Raw genomic sequence first — 16,747 nt, 5'->3', positions numbered from 1 at the left:
AATATTCTCATTTTAATCACAAATGTTATATTTGTGTTAGCATTTGATTTTAGTGTTTGAAAAAGAAAGGACATTAAAACAGAGACAAAACAATACAATAAATGAGCGCTGCTAGTGAGGGTGAGGTGTGCACTGTGCAGTGGTGCTACAGTGTATTCAACTTGTTGAATCAAACAAGAAAAATAGAATTCTCATGCTCTCTGTCTTGGCAGGTTCAACAAAAATTAATAAGCAAAACAGCAATACACTGTACATCACGTTGTTTTTTTTTCTCCCCCTCTAAAAACCAAAGTTTTTATTAAAAAAAAAGAAAGCTAAAAAATGGCAAATTGAAGAAAAAAAATTCACAAGCTACGACAAAGATTTCCTAAGCTAAGAGATTTCTTCATTAAAAAAGAACAAAAAAGAAAGAGAAGATGTTTTCATATTTCTGAACTTTCGACTTGCAATTGCTAGACCGGGCCTATGAATGGTGTGGCATAGATTCTTGAGCTATTACTTCTCTTACAAGAAACTCATGTTGCTTAATTAAGCCCTTGAGATGCTTGCTGAGGTCTTGGACTGCTGGTCTATCCTTCAGATCTTCTTCCATGCATCATTTTTGCAAATGATCTACTCTATTGTCAAATGGGCTTTCGTCTTCTTCTTTGCTCCAAGAATTGTTTTTACTTTCTTGAAAGTTTTTGAAACTTTAGCTTTGCCCTTTACCAACACACCGGCGTTCTTGCTTGGCGTTATTTCCTCCCTCCCTCTATCCCTTGCTCTCTCTCCTTTTCTCCCTCTCAACTCATAGCAGAACGAAGAGAATCATATGTTATAATGGAGGATGACATATTGCAATATGTCAAAAACGGAGTGAACATGAAGTCGTCCAAGCTCTCGTAAGTATTGATAGCATCTCATCATTTAAGCTAAGACTTAATCAGCCAAACAAGCCATCTTCAAGAATTACTCCGTTTCAGCCATTGTACCGTATCTTAAAATTGGTTGAATCGGGTGATAAGGAACAAGCATCCAAGATTTACTTCTCGGAAAAAGAATACAGAGAAAACATTTCTATGGCTACCGAAGGCTCAAATATTTTAAAGATGCATGTGTATTTCACAACCGACAAATGTTTTTCGATTATACTTTCAAGTTGCCGATTTTCATTATTTGTGCTAAGAAACTACAGAACTTTTCACAATGAATTTGAAGAATTCATAGCTGCCTTTAAAAACCTTGTGTGATGGTACACCCATCATGGCTTTGTTAAAACTTTGAGAGCATCAACAGAGCCATGGTGGGCGCACCGTACATGAATGCCACACAAATTTTTTAATGTTTCTCTAAGAATGAAAGGCAGCCATGGGTTCTTCAAATCCATTGTGAAAAGCCCGATAGTTTCTTAGTACAAACAATAAAAACCGGCAACTTGTAAGTATAATCGCAAAACCTTTGTCGGTTGGGAAACACACATGTACCTTCAAAATATTTGACCCTTCGGTAGCCATAGAAACATTTTCTTTGCATTCTTTTTCCAAGAAGTGAATCTTGGATGCTCGTTCCTTATCACCCATTTCAACCAATTTTAAGATACGGTACGATGGCTGAAACAGAGTAATTCTTGAAGTAGCTTGTTTGGTTGATTAAGCCTTAGCTTAAATGATGAGATACTATCAATACTTACGAGAACTTGGATGACTTCATAAGAGTTCACTCCGTTTTTGACATATTGCAATGTGTCATCCTCCATTATAACATATGATTCTCTTCGTTCTGCTATGAGTTTGTATGAGTTGAGAGTGAGAAAAAGAGAGAGCAAGGGATAGAGGGAGGGAGGAAATAAGAGAATTGTGAGTGAGAGAGCAAAAGGTTAATCTGAGTGAGTAAGGGTCCGTTTGGTTTCCCCATCACTTAGTTTTCTTAACTCAGTTTTCAAAACTCATAACTAGAACTCAAAACTCATCACTCATAACTCAAATCCCACTTTCACTGAAAAACCCCAAAACTCCTGTTTGGTTTAAAAACTCAATCACATATCTCATCTTTTTAACTCAACTTTTTGTCAAAGCTGTGGATCCCACCCACTGACATTACACAGTGGTGAAACTGTTTCCTACCCGCATGAACATACTTTTCTTCTTTTCTTTTTTTCCTCTCCCTCATTTTATCCCATCAGAAAACCATCTTCTTCTTCCCTCGCCTCCCACATCAACGCACAAGCACAACAGAACAGGTCCCCTTCTTCTTTTTGATCTTCCTTCATTTTTCAATTTCAGTTTCTTACCCACAATACCCATTTAACACACCTCTTTCTAAACCAAGTAATAGGACCCTACAAGAATAGCATATCTCAATTAGTAATAGGACCACAAAAAGTGTTCAGCTAAAATATTCTCAAAGGCTGCTGCAAGTGCAAGGTATGGTGAATGCATGTTTTATATATATATACAAGAATTCCTAAATGGCATTAGCATTACATAGGTGCAGAATTTCAGCCACAGGTTGTTACCTGAGATTGAACCTAGGCAATGAGTGAGAATAAATGACAACTCAATAGCTACGTTGAAACCAAACCAAACACTCACATTAGCTATATAAGTTTAAGTCTTGTTAATGGTTTAATTTTCAGTCTTGACTAAAAACTGTGAACTCAAGCAGTTATCCTCAGTCATGAGGAAGATGGTCCAACCACTAAAGCAACACTGCTATTCATGACAAATATTCCAATTGGAAACTAAAATTTAGTAAGATGGATTCATGGGACACGTAAATTTGGGACCCCTTGTACTGGCCAATTTGGCATTATGATGATTTATAAGCAATTCTACTTTCAACTTGCATTTGAGAAGGAAATGGTATATTCTGTCGTATGATTGAGAGTATTTAAGACTTTAACGGATTTTGATCATTATTTGTGGGGCCTGAGTTTATATTATATTTATGAACATTGCCTTTGAAGCAGAATTGTGTTTTTGAAACAGATTTCTGTGTTTAAAAAAAATAGAGATGATGTTGGCAGTTTGCCTTCTCATTTTAAAAGTTTAGGACTACCATAATGAGCTATATGGATAGGACTATCTGATGCATTCTTAGGGGATTTTAGAAACTATTGACTGACCAATGGATAGGACTATATACTTCAAGATCTAGCTCACCACAGAAAGAAGCTACATGGTCTGGTCTCCTGCCACTGGTTGTGTAAAGATCAACTTTGGTTCATGAGCTATGATATCCCGGTTGAAGGGAGACACTATCCACTTATGACATGGTAAATGGCAGCAAGATAGTGTTCTTTACACTAAATATGGTCAAAGAGCTTGTTCAATTACGTTTTGAATTGCACAATGTGAATTCAAGCACTAAAGCATATCTGAATCCAACAATGAGCCAACAACTCAGTGAACAAAGTTCAAAGATCAGCCATTTTGAAGGTTAATGAATTCCATTTCTTATTCCAATATTTATATGGTTAGTAAAGAAACAAGTTAACATTACAAATCATAGTTTCTCAAAGTAGGTAATAGAACTCAATATCATCAAATCATGTTCAACAAAATCATATATGCCCTATACTTAAAATCTTCTGCTCTAAGTCCTTTGCAGCAGTCAATTTAAACCTAATAAGAGGAGAGAGCTACATCAGGGAAGAGGAATTCTTGTTTCTTCTTAGATAGGCTAAATCCACTAAATAATAATAAAAGGAAAATAAAAAAAGAAAAGAAAAAGAGATAAGTTCCCTTCAGTATTTTAGAGTGAAGATAATCAGTGGGTTTTTATTATTTTTTTTGTTTAACATTTTTTTAATAATTGGTATGTGCTGTAACTGATGTGCAACCAGGGATTTCATCTTATGCTTAAACATATTATCTAGGGCCCAAATCTGAAACTATGATGGAATCTTTAGTACGTCCTGTAATTCTACTTATCCAATAAAGAAAAAAAAAGTATTCCCTATCAGACCATAACATCGTATTCAAGTAGTGAACTCTTTTGACTTCTAGATTGGGGTACTTGTTACTGGTGTGTTCAAGGTTTGATATCTTAATTGTTATAGATGATGAAAGAATCTCAAAAGGCAGGAAAATAAATTAAACAAATGGCAATTTCAGTTCATCAATTAAACAAATGGGTCACATGAATTCAAGACTCAAAAGGTCTGTACTCTACTAATTTCTTACATGCAATTTCATACCACAAGAAATAAAGAAAGACCCACTTCAATAAAACACAAATAATGAAAAGAAAGACCCAGGTACAGATGAATAAAACAGAAATTATAAAACGAAAGAAAGATCGAAGATGAGTCCATGGAGAAAAACCCACTTCAACACACTCACCAATACCCGTGGGCAAAAATCAATAAAACAGAAATTATACCACAATGGTCATAGACAATGATGGAGAGGGAGATAGAGATATACACCGCAACTGGGAGAAGGTCACAGAAATGACTTCAAATGGTTTTTGCAACGTACAGAGCTCTAACTCGCTATTCCGGTTCCGATTCAGATGCAGAGAAATCGGCTGGGTTTCGTGCTTCGGTTTAGATCGCTGGAGGCCGAGATTTGATAGAGTAATGAAATGTGAGAGAAAACGAAGAGAGGGAAGTGAGAAATGGTCTTCGCCCAAATTTGCAATGGTAATATCACATGAAGCTGTTTCACACCACCAACACGCGTGGCTGGTCTCCCTTCGTCTCTACCTGTGCACGTCCCACTAAGTACCATCTTTGTCTTCACTCTTCTTTTCTCTTTTATTTATTTATTTTTTATCAATCCCAAAATTGAGTTTGGATATTTTTTTGATAAATAAATTGAGTTTGGATATTGGGTTAAACGTTTGACTGCGTCTTCACTCTGTTTTACTTAATGTGAGATACTTTTTTTTTTTTTTCAAATAAAATTTTAATTAGGGGTGGTCATTTGTGTTCGCATATCGGATTCGTGTCGTGTCAAGTCATGAGTATCTGACTATATGGGTTAACACTAACTCGACAAGTTCATTAAATGAGTCAAGATTTCTCAATCCTAACACGACTCATTTATTAAATGGGTTAATCGTGTCAACATGTTTATTAAATTTTATTAAAATGAAAAAAAAAATATTTTTAATATAAAATTGAGAACTAACTAGTTACTACATCACAAATAATTATTCAAAACTAAAAGCATATCTCAATATCACAAATAATCAATCATAATATGTCAAAGAAAATAAACTACAACAACTAAGAAGTTTATATACCTAGGGCTTGAAGGGTATATTGGTAAAATGTCATTTAATTAAACTGATTCGATGGGTCAAACAAGTTCCATGGGTTGAACACTAACCCTCCCCGTTTATTAAACAGGTCAGTCGTGTCAACTCGAATGTAACACGAACCCATTAAGTCTCAACCCATAACTTGCTAATTTCATATCGAGTCATGTCGGGTTCGCGGGTCGTGTCTAATTTTGCCACCCCTAATTTTAATACGAGATACTAAAGTTGAAAATAATAAAAGAGTAATTATTAGATGTTTTAAAGTATTGTTGAAGTGATAATTCCATATTAATATATATATATATATATATATATATTAATTTTTATATTAAATGACCCATTTTTATATTCTTGGATTTCCAAAAACTCTTATCTTGGGTAATTGAGTAGGATAAAAATTCGGAACTTTTTGCCATGACAGCATGGTCGATTTAGACTCAACGGAATCAAATCCGTTAGCTAAGCCAATGTCAATCTCCATCTTTTGGCGCAAGTCTCCAAAGATCGATGATGGGATTGACGAGAACATGTAATGATGACGAGGTGGAGTTATGACGAGGATATCCCATGACGACCAACAAACCAACAACGACGTGGAAAGGAAGGTCATTCAATGGTGCCAGCAAGTAACCTGGGCAGTTACGAAACTAGCAAAGCAGACCGTTGGAAGCTAATAAAAGCCCTATAATTGGGCTTGAGGCGTTATGAAAGAAGAACATTTACACTCCAACGGCTAGCAGTCAGGCTCATAGGTATAAAGCTCCAACCTTTGCAGCATAAGGTACACAATTAAGATTCTGAAGATACACTTCTTGTTTTTTAGTTCTGCAAACAGCTTGATTGTTCTAACTTTGGCATCGGAGCCGTTGTGGCAGGCACCACACCAGTGACCACCTTTCATAAGAGGACCAGGCATCGACGAGGAGTTCCATCTGCCTACTGAGACTGACGAAGTTGCACCTCATCAGTTTGGCGCCGTTTGTGGGAACGATATTTTCAGATTCATATCTGAGAACGTAGCTCCCATCAACCCTCTACATTTAGATGGAATCCAACCCAGACTCAGCAGCTTTGGCCCAGCAAGTCCAGGCCCTTGCAGCTACCATTGAAGAACTCACCAAACAGAACCAGGAAATGAAGCTACGGCTCCAGCAGGTTCAACAAGCTCAACAGGAAGAAAACCGGTCCAAAGATAACTTGGAGGAAGAAGGGGATAGCCAACGGAGAGGAACCCCCCGAAGACCAGCTACTCCGGACGAACAAAACTCAGATCTTCTTCGAGAAATGAGGAAAGAGATGGACGAACTAAGGAGCGCTATCAAGGAGAAGACGGACCGAAGCGTAGATAAAATGATAAGAGCTACGGATTCGCCATTCACTGCTGCGGTACTCGAATGCCCCGTGCCGTCAAAGTTTCGCTTGCCTCAATTGGAGCCATTCGACGGACTCAAGGACCCCCAGGATCATCTTAATACCTTTAAGACGACTCTGGGTCTCCAGCAACTACCTGACGAGATATTGTGTCGTTCCTTCCCAACAACCCTCAAAGGAGCTGCAAGAGAATGGTTTACTAAGTTGCCAAACTCGTCCATAGACAATTTCGATCAGCTGAGTAGTGCCTTCTTGCGCCACTTCATAGGGGGACAGGGCCCAAGGAGGCCAGTAGATTACTTACTCACCATAAGACAAGGAGAGAAGGAGACTCTGAGGTCGTATGTCAAGCGATTCACCCGGGAAACTCTGGAAGTAGACGAAGCTGACGACAAGGTACAGCTGACGACCTTCAAGGCAGGGTTGAGGTCCAGAGACCTCGTGGCCTCTCTTGCAAAGAACCCCCCGAAGACGATGGCGGAGATGCTCCTGAAGGCACAAAAGTACATGAACGCGAAGGATGCCCTAGCTACCATAAAAGATAACGAGAGGCCAGGAGACAAGGCCAAGAGGGAAGACGACCGTAGGGGGCAAAAGCGAGACAGACCAGACCGTCAGAACAATGACGGGAATAGGAGGAAGGATGATAAAAATCCTCGGACGGTAAAATTTACTCCCTTGGTTATGCCTGTTGACAAGATTTTCACGCAGATCAAGGACGAGCACTATCTCAAATGGCCCAGGCCATTGCACTCATCCCCCAATGCACGTGATAAGAGCAAGTATTGCCGATTCCATAGAGACCACGGCCATAACACAGAAAATTGCAGAGACCTGAAGGAGCAAATAGAGGAGTTAATACGGAAAGGGAAGTTGCAGAAGTATGTAAAGAAAGAAGAATATAGCAAGTTCAGAGACGACACCAGGACCCAGCGTGAATCCTTCACTTGCGATGACGACCATCCGTCCCAGCCTCCACGCAAGGTGATTGGGGAGATAAACATGATCACAGGAGGACCATTCTCAGGAGGATCATTTAAATCACTCAAAAAAGCATACCATAGATAGGTGAACAGCGTCCACACCATGCCTCCATCCAAACATCGACGAACAGGTCAAGACATGTCCTTCAGTGAAGAAGACGCCAGGGGAGTAAAGCAGCCCCACAACGATCCATTGGTCATAGTACTGAACATAGAAGGGTTCAATACCAAAAGGATCCTTGTTGACAACGGGAGCTCAGCGGACATTATCTACTTCCCAGCCTTCCAGCAGCTAAGATTAGATCCAAAAAGGCTTCGCCCATTTGATTCTCCACTCGTCAGCTTCAGTGGAGACAGAGTCTACCCCAGGGGTATAGTGACGCTGAAGGTAACAGCTGGGACCTACCCATTGCAGTTGACCAAACAAGTAGACTTCCTGGTGGTAGATTGCCCGTCATCCTACAATGTCATCATTGGGAGGCCCACCCTCAACAAGTGGAAGGCAGCGACATCAACCTACTGTTTGAAGGTGAAATTCCCAACAGACAACGGCGTGGGTGAAGTGAAAGGTGATCAAGTCCTAGCAAGGGAATGCTATCAGGCAGTGCTGGCAGGAAAGGAGAACCACACGTTGACGATTGAAGAATAAGAAATAGACGGGATGGAGACCTTGGAAACAGTGGAATTGGTAGAAGGGAAGGCGGACAAGACGACCAAGATAGGGACGACGCTAAGCCTCGAGATGAGAACGAGGCTCATAAAATTCCTTAAAGGGAATCTAGATGTCTTTGCATGGAGTCACGAGGACATGCCAGGCATATCTCCAGAAGTCATCCAGCATAGGCTGAATGTGGACCCCAGCAGGAAGCCCGTTCAGCAACGACGAAGAACTTTCGCCCCAGAGCGAGATCAGGCAGTGGCAGAGGAAGTAACCAAACTCCTGACAGCTGGATTCATCCGGGAGGTATATTATCCAGAATGGCTCGCCAACGTCGTCCTGGTAAAGAAGGCGAACGGAAAATGGAGAATGTGTGTAAACTTCACCGACCTGAACAAAGCATGCCCAAAGGACAGCTTTCCTCTACCAAGGATAGACCAGCTCGTGGACTCCACCGCCGGACACAAGTTACTGACGTTCATGGACGCCTTCTCAGGGTACAACCAGATAAAGATGGCTGAAGAAAACCAGGAGAAGACAGCCTTCATCACAAGCCAAGGACTCTACTGTTACAAGGTGATGCATTTTGGGCTAAAAAATGCTGGAGCTACATATCAGAGAATGGTAAACAGGATGTTCAGCCAACAGATTGGCAGGAACATGGAGGTGTACGTGGACGATATGCTCGTCAAGAGCAAGGAAGAGCTCACACACCTGGACGACTTGGAGGAAACTTTTGCAACCCTCAAAAAACACCAGATGAAGCTGAATCCAAGCAAGTGTGTTTTTGGGGTAGCCTCGGGGAAGTTCTTGGGATTCATGGTGTCCCAAAGAGGAATAGAAGCAAATCCAGAGAAAGTGCGAGCTATTATTGACATGGCCTCACCCAAAACCGTCAAGGATGTTCAAAAACTCACAGGAAGAATAGCAGCTTTAAATAGGTTCGTCTCTAGGGCTACAGACAAATGTCTGCCCTTCTTTAAGACGTTGAAGTAGGCTTTTGCTTGGACCAACGAGTGCGAAGCGGCGTTCCAAGAGCTGAAGCAATACCTGAGTAGTCCACCTCTCCTAAGCCCGTCCAAAGAAGGAGAAAACCTATACCTGTACCTAGCGGTGTCAGCCTTGGCAGTAAGTGCAGCCTTGATTAGAGAAGAAGGCAAAAAGCAACTCCCGGTTTATTACGTCAGCCAAGCTTTCCAAGGGGCTGAGTCCAGATACCCAAGGATAGAAAAGATCGCGTTTGCACTCATAGTGGCCTCGCGCAAGCTCAGGCAATATTTCCAATCAAATCCTATTCTAGTAATGACGGATCAACCAATCAAGAAGTCAATGAGCAAGCCGGAAGCAGCAGGGAGAATGGTCCAGTGGGCAATTGAGCTTAGCCAGTTTGACATTGAGTACCATCCAAGAACAGCTATCAAGGCACAAGCTCTGGCAGACTTCATCGCAGAATTCACGATCCCTGACGAAGACAGGGTTACCGACGAAGCAGACAAACTAATAATACAGGCTGATGGTTCGTCAGCTCAAAAGAAGGGGGGAGTAGGGGTCATCATAACCACCCCTGACGGAGAGGTGCTGAAGTATGGGGTCCAGCTAAAGTTCCCAGCCACCAACAACGAAGCTGAATACGAAGGAATACTGACGGGACTGAGACTTGGGAAGGCTCTTGGAACCAAAAATTTGTTGATCCAAAGTGATTCGAAGCTAGTGATTGGACAGATCAAGGGAGAATACGAGGCAAAAGAAGAAAGGATGCAGAAGTACCTCAAGTTGGCAAGACAGCTAGCCCAGGAATTCGATACAGTGGAGTTCATACAAATCCCAAGAAGCCAGAATATGGGAGCTGACGAAGTGTCAAAACTAGCGTCGTCAAAAGAAGAAGGGACTTGCACGGACCTGGCGATGGAAGTCCAAAAACACCCTAGTATTGAGGAAGTTGCAACCTTCACCATCCAGAGCACCGACACCTGGATGACGCCCATAATATCCTTCCTCCAGGACGGGCACCTACCTCAAAACACTGAAGAAGCCAAAAAGATCAAGAAGAGGGCAGCCAGATTCACGATCCTGAATGACGTCTTGTACAAGAGAGGCTTCTCAATGCCCTACTTGAAGTGCGTCGATGAGGAAGAGGCCAAATACATCTTAGAGGAGGTACATGGAGGAATTTGTGGCGACCATGCCGGCTCCAAATCCCTAGCAAACAAAGTGGTAAGGGCAGGATATTTTTGGCCAACCATGCAGGCGGATGCGGCTGAGATCGTCAGGAGGTGCGACAAATGCCAACGATACGGAAATGTGCAGCGGCTTCCAGCAGAGAAAATGACGACCATAACTTCCCCATGGCCATTTGCACAATGGGGAATCGATATCGTCGGTCCTCTGCCCCAAGGTAAAGGTCAGGTAAAATTCCTTCTTGTTGCTATTGACTATTTTACAAAATGGGTTGAAGCAGAGGCCCTAGCAACAATCACTGAGGCTCGGATCCAGAACTTTGTGTGGAAGAACATAATCTGCAGGTTCGGGATTCCCTCGACGATCATATCAGACAATGGGAGGCAGTTCGACAGTCAAGGCTTCAGGGAATTCTGCTCAAGCCTTGGGATCAAGAATCAATTCTCATCCCCAGGGCATCCTCAGGCAAACGGGCAGACGGAAGGGACGAACCGGACACTGCTCAAGATTATCAAGACCAGACTGGACGATGCGAAAGGTGCCTGGCCAGAAGAGCTACCAAATGTCCTGTGGGCCTACAGAACCACCGCCAGAACCCCAACGGGAGAAACCCCCTTCAGGCTTACCTATGGTACAGAAGTAGTAATCCCAGTCGAAGTAGGGGTCACAAGTATCAGGCGTGGAACCTTCAACAAAGAAATCAATGATGACGAACTACGATTGAACCTAGATTGTCTGGACGAAGTAAAAGTCAACGCTTCCAGCAAGATGACGAAGTACCAAAGAAAGATGGCCGAATACTATGACAAACGGGTCAAACTGAGACGCCTGGACATAGGTGACCTCGTCCTATGCAAGACCACCATTGCAACTAAAGACCCTACCCAGGGAAAGCTGGGTCCTACGTGGGAAGGTCCCTACCGAGTTGTTCACTACTCAAGACAAGGAAGTTATCACCTGGAAACCATGGACGGACAAAGACTCCCTCAACCATGGAATATTGAGCATTTAAAAAAGTACCACCAGTAAATGTTATAGACAAAGGCAATTGCTCCTGAATTCAATAAAAATTTCTTATCCTTTGATGTCTTTATGCAGACAGGTCCAGTCAATCGTAAGTCAAATTAACAGGAGTCCACTTTGACGAGCATATGTCATTGACGACAACTTTGACGAGTATATGTCATTGACGACAAAGTCAGCGAATATGAGAAAGGGGCTAAGTGATAAGATTCCGCCAAAACGGATGTAAATCACTGACGAAGCCCTAAGTGACAAGATTCCTTAATGGGATGTAAGTCACCCTAAAAAAGAAAAAAAGGCTAAGTGATAAGATTCCGCCAAGACAGATGTAAATCACTGACGAAGCCCTAAGTGACAAGATTCCTTAATGGGATGTAAGTCACCCTAAAAAAGGAAAAAAGGCTAAGTGATAAGATTCCGCCAAGACGAATGTAAATCACTGACGAAGCCATAAAAGACGAGATTCCTTAATGGGATATAAGGCTGTGTTTGGTTGCCGTAAAACGTTTTCCGGAAAATACATATTTTCCGGAAATGCTAATTTCTGGAAAAGGAAAATATTTATGTGTGTTTGGTTGCATTTCAAAAAATTTTCCGGAAAATATTTTCTAGTGTTTGGAAAAGAAGAAAGGAAAACACAAATCCAGACACAAGCCACAACCCAGAAAACACAAATCCAGCAAACACAATCGCAATCCGAGATCGCGATCTCGCCGGCGCGATCTCGCCTTCGCGAGATCGCGATCGACGCTTCGCAAGATCGCGCCGTCGATTGCGATCTCGATCCGGCGCGATCTCGCGAAGGCGGGATCGCGATCAACGGCACGATCTCGCAAACAACACTTCGCGAGATAGCGCCGTCGATCGCGATCTCGATCCGGCGCGATCTCGCGAAGGCGAGATCGCGATCGACGACGCGATCTCGCGAAGCGTCGATCGCCGTCGTCGGACTGGTCTTCTCCTCTCGCGCGCGCGCGCTCTCTCTCTCTCTCTTTTTCCGGAAATCCTTTGAAGTGAAAATAGAAGTGGTAATTGATTTCCGTGGTCAAAGGCCTTTTTTTTCGGTCAACGGATTTCAATTTCCGGAAAATAGAATTTTCCGGACCAACCAAACACACCTATTTTCCGGAAAATCATTTCCGGAATCACTTTGAAGTCGATTCAAACGCAGCCTAAGTCACCCTAACAAAGGAAAACAAGAGCTAAGTGATAAGATTCCGCCAAGACGGATGTAAATCACTGACGAGGGGTACGCAAATGGCAAAGTCCCACCGAATGAACCAAGGACTTGGACAAGGGAAAGAACAAGAAAAAAGACAAATATCCACAACAAACGAGCAAATCACAAGGAATTTGCACTAAGTACCAGCCAAATACAAGGTACGCCAAAAAATTTATGCTAAAGTCACGCACATGGGCACAAACACAGACAGTAGTAGATAAACGTTAAATTATAGAAAAGCCCAAAAACATAGGGCAATTATCCTTGTTTCTCTTAACAGGGCCAAAAGATATTGTTCTAAAAATAAAAACAAAATATATACGTACATCTCAAAAAAAAAAAAAAAAAAAGGCCTAAAACTTAATGGGCAAATATGAGAGATAATTTTTCCAAGGATCAAGCTCGGGCTTCCGGAGCGTCAGTAACTGAGCCGTCAACAGCAGAAGTGTCTTCAGCACTAGGGGCGTCGCCACCAGGAGCATCACCTTCAGGCAGAGAGGATTGGGTGGCCTCGTCAGCAGCCATCTCTTGATCCACCACTTCCAAATCCAGAGACGGTAGATCAACTCCAGCAGGGTGCTTGACGAGGTATCTGCGAAGGAGCTCGAAGCCCTTGAAGTACCAACTGAAGAGTACTGTGGAATACTCTTCAGTTTGCTGGAAAGCCTCGACAGACCTAGCCGCAATCGTCTTCAGTTTTTCCTTCGCCGCCTGAAGTTAGTCGTCCTTCTCTAAGTTCAGCTGACGTTCAACCCTGAGATCAGAGTTCAAAGCCTTGACTTGCTCCTTCAAGGTTGTAGCCCCGTCCATGGACTCAATGAGGTCCTTTTTGAGTGCAGAATTCTCCTTTTCCAGAGCCTCCATCCTGGACGTCAAAGAAGCCACCTTGGCCTCTTGAGTAAGATACTCAGAGGCAAGGTGAAGGCTCTCACCCAACACCTGACGAAGGAAGATAAATGCGTCAGTAAAAAGAAAAGTGAAGATCGATATAAGAGGGAAACAGGGAAAACATGTGACGACCTTACCTGTACAATTTTGTGGACGTGCTGACCCGCAACCACGTTGACAGGCACTCCAGAAAATACCTTAAGGTCCTCAGCCCGCACGATGTTATGTGCCCGCTCCACGGCCGCTCCCTCGTCGTTAAAGATGGGCGAGCCAACCTTTTCCTTCTCTTTGTCCTTGGCAGACAATCTCGGCCTCTTGGACGACGGGGTGGGGATTTCCTCAACTGAGGTAGCTGGGGAGGCCACCCTTACGCCTTCAACTGCCGAGACGATTGGAGTGACATCTGCAGAGGGGACAACAGATGGTCCCTTCCCCGTAACACGAATGATCTTCTTGCCAATATTGGACAAGGGCTCATCCTTCTTGGCCCTCATCTTGGCATACATGTCCTTATTAAACTTGGTCGTCATCTCTAAAAAAAATAAAAATAAAAATTTTAAGAAATCCAAAGTATGCAGGTAAAGGACAGTACCGACGAAGAAAACACTTACTCTTCTTCTCTTCGATGGTAATACTGCGCAGAACGTAAGGAGACGGATCCGGGCCTAAGCAATAGAAAGAAAGTGTTCGTGGATCAAGAAGGTCGTCCCAGCTCTCAATTGTCTTCGCGTATTCAATCGCCTTCTGGACACGAACCCGGTATTTGCTCTTCAACTTTGGGCGTTTCTTAACTACACAAGAAAATGAGCAAGCGGTTAAAGACGACCAAACATGCAAGGTAAAAATAAACAGACAAGAAGAAACATGGACGCACCTAAGTCTGGGGTTCCCCACTGACGAAGCAACCTTGGGATATCACCCCAAGCCTCGCTAGAAGGGGTCTCAAAGCCATCCCCGGACACGAAAATGAAACGTGACTTCCAGTACCTGAATGACGAGGCTAGACCCTTAACGATCCTATCCCTCCTCGTCCAAGGAACTAGTTCATAATATCCATACTCCTTTGATTCCTTCAAACGATAGATATGGACCAGCTCACTCACTTTGATCATGTCCTCATTGGCCGCTAGCCATATTTCCATACAATTAATAACTATCCTCCAGGAGTTAGGCATAAGCTGCCCGGGGGCAATGCCAAAGTAGTCTAGGAGCTCCATCACAAAGGGATGGACGGGTAACCTGAGTCCTGAAGTGAAAGCAGCCTCGTAGAGGCACACTTCCCTAGGAAAGAAATGACAAGCCCGGTCGTCAGGACCAGGCCGATGAACGCGGACCCGCGCAGGAAATTGAAACCTATCTTTAAACCTGGCCACTGTATTAGCGTCCAACCCACACTCCTCGTTGAGAGCATAAAAAGCCCTAACCTGACGAGGGGCAGAAACGGCTGTATCACCTTCGACTGGGCCACCGCTAAACGACAACCCAGTATCTAACTCACTAGACCTCACCTCAGACATCCTCTTCGTCTCTCTCTCAAACCAAGCCAGTGACCGACCCAAAATCGGAGATAGCTCCCCTAACACCACACTCAAACCACTACCTTCAAAGAGATAATCCCCAATCAACGGAAAAAAGTCCCCAAAAACACCCAAAGCCGCCCCTAAGCGAGCAAAAAAGAAAGAAACTGAGGGGCAAGCTTCCCAAACCTCAGAAGAATTAACCATGAAAAGGGGGGTACCCAATCCTAAACGCCCAAACACAAAAAAAAACAACAAAAGAAAAAGACAAAGGGAAAATCAGGAATTTGCAAAAAGGTTCATAAAAGAATAATCTGAGAAATCGAAGAAATAACGTACCTTGAAAAGAGGAGCAGTCGAGGTCGGAGAAATTTGTCGCTGGAGCAAGGTCAAAATCACCGGAATGAGAACGAAATAGTGACAGAAACAAAAGGGACAAATGCTCGGAGTAGGAAGGGAAAAACCAGAATGAAGGAAAAGAAAAGTTTTTTAAACTCAAAAACCCAAGGAAACTGAAAAGCAGCGGGAAACCCAAGGGTCGTGCCATTAATACCCTTAATCAGCATATGCCACGTGGCCACGTTCCATACCGCGCCGCCATCCATCATTAAATTCGAAACGAAATCCCAAGCGTCACAAACAACTCAATGAACGAAACTTTTCACCTTCTGTGGCCCTCCTGACACGTCACTGACGACCATAGAACCTGGGGGGCAATTGATGGGATTGACGAGAACATGTAATGATGACGAGGTAGAGTTATGACGAGGATATCCCATGACGACCAACAAACCAACAACGACGAGGAAAGGAAGGTCATTCAATGGTGCCAGCAAGTAACCTGGGCAGTTACGAAACCAGCAAAGCAGACCGTTGGAAGCTAATAAAAGCCCCATAATTGGGCTTGAGGCGTTATGAAAGAAGAACATTTACACTCCAACGGCTAGCAGTCAGGCTCACAGGTATAAAGCTCCAACCTTTGCAGCATAAGGTACACAATTAAGATTCTGAAGATACACTTCTTGTTTTTTAGTTCTGCAAACAGCTTGATTGTTCTAACTTTGGCATCAGAGCCGTTGTGGCAGGCACCACACCTGTGACCACCTTTCATAAGAGGACCAGGCATCGACGAGGAGTTCCATCTGCCTACTGAGACTGACGAAGTTGCACCTCATCAATCGACATTAGGAATTCATGGCCCTGCAAGTACCACGTTCTTTGCCCCAGCAGCGGACCCGCGCTTTGTGGCAAACTCCCCCCTCGGCATGCTTCAAAATCAATTTCAATGGAGCTACTTTTGTTGCTGAAAATAAGTTTGGCATCGAAGTTGTTACTCAAGACTCTCAATGTATGGTCATTGCCTCTCTCTCTCAACTACTCCCGCATGAATTTCAAGCTGTAGAAATAGAGGCCTTAGCTGCGACGAGAGCTTTGGAGTTTGCTTTGGAGCTGGGTATTACACACGTAGTTCTAGAGGGTGATTCTAAGGTAGTTATGGATGCTCTTGCTGAGGGGGATGCTTCTTTATCTTCATATGGCCTGTTAATTGCAAATGCAAAATCTGTGTCGCATGATTTCTTTCAATTACTTTACTCTCATGTTAAGAGAGAATGTACTAAGGTCACTCATAGTTTAGCTAGGCATGCTATTATTGTTTCTA

At 43.1% G+C, this 16,747-nt stretch overlaps 1 long non-coding RNA gene across 1 annotated transcript; it reads right to left on the bottom strand.

The window, feature by feature from the left end:
- Positions 1-115: 115 nt before the first annotated feature.
- On the bottom strand, positions 116-4,700 carry LOC126697026 (uncharacterized). Its single transcript, XR_007646134.1, has 2 exons — positions 4,407-4,700; positions 116-2,317 (listed from the first exon to the last, which is right to left on the bottom strand). It is a non-coding gene; the product is annotated as an uncharacterized LOC126697026 (long non-coding RNA).
- Positions 4,701-16,747: the final 12,047 nt, after the last annotated feature.

The sequence above is a fragment of the Quercus robur genome, chromosome 8 (assembly GCF_932294415.1).
Source record: "Quercus robur chromosome 8, dhQueRobu3.1, whole genome shotgun sequence".
NCBI lineage: Eukaryota > Viridiplantae > Streptophyta > Magnoliopsida > Fagales > Fagaceae > Quercus > Quercus robur.
Note: the sequence above shows the minus strand (reverse complement) of the source record. Positions and strands in the feature narration are given on the sequence as shown.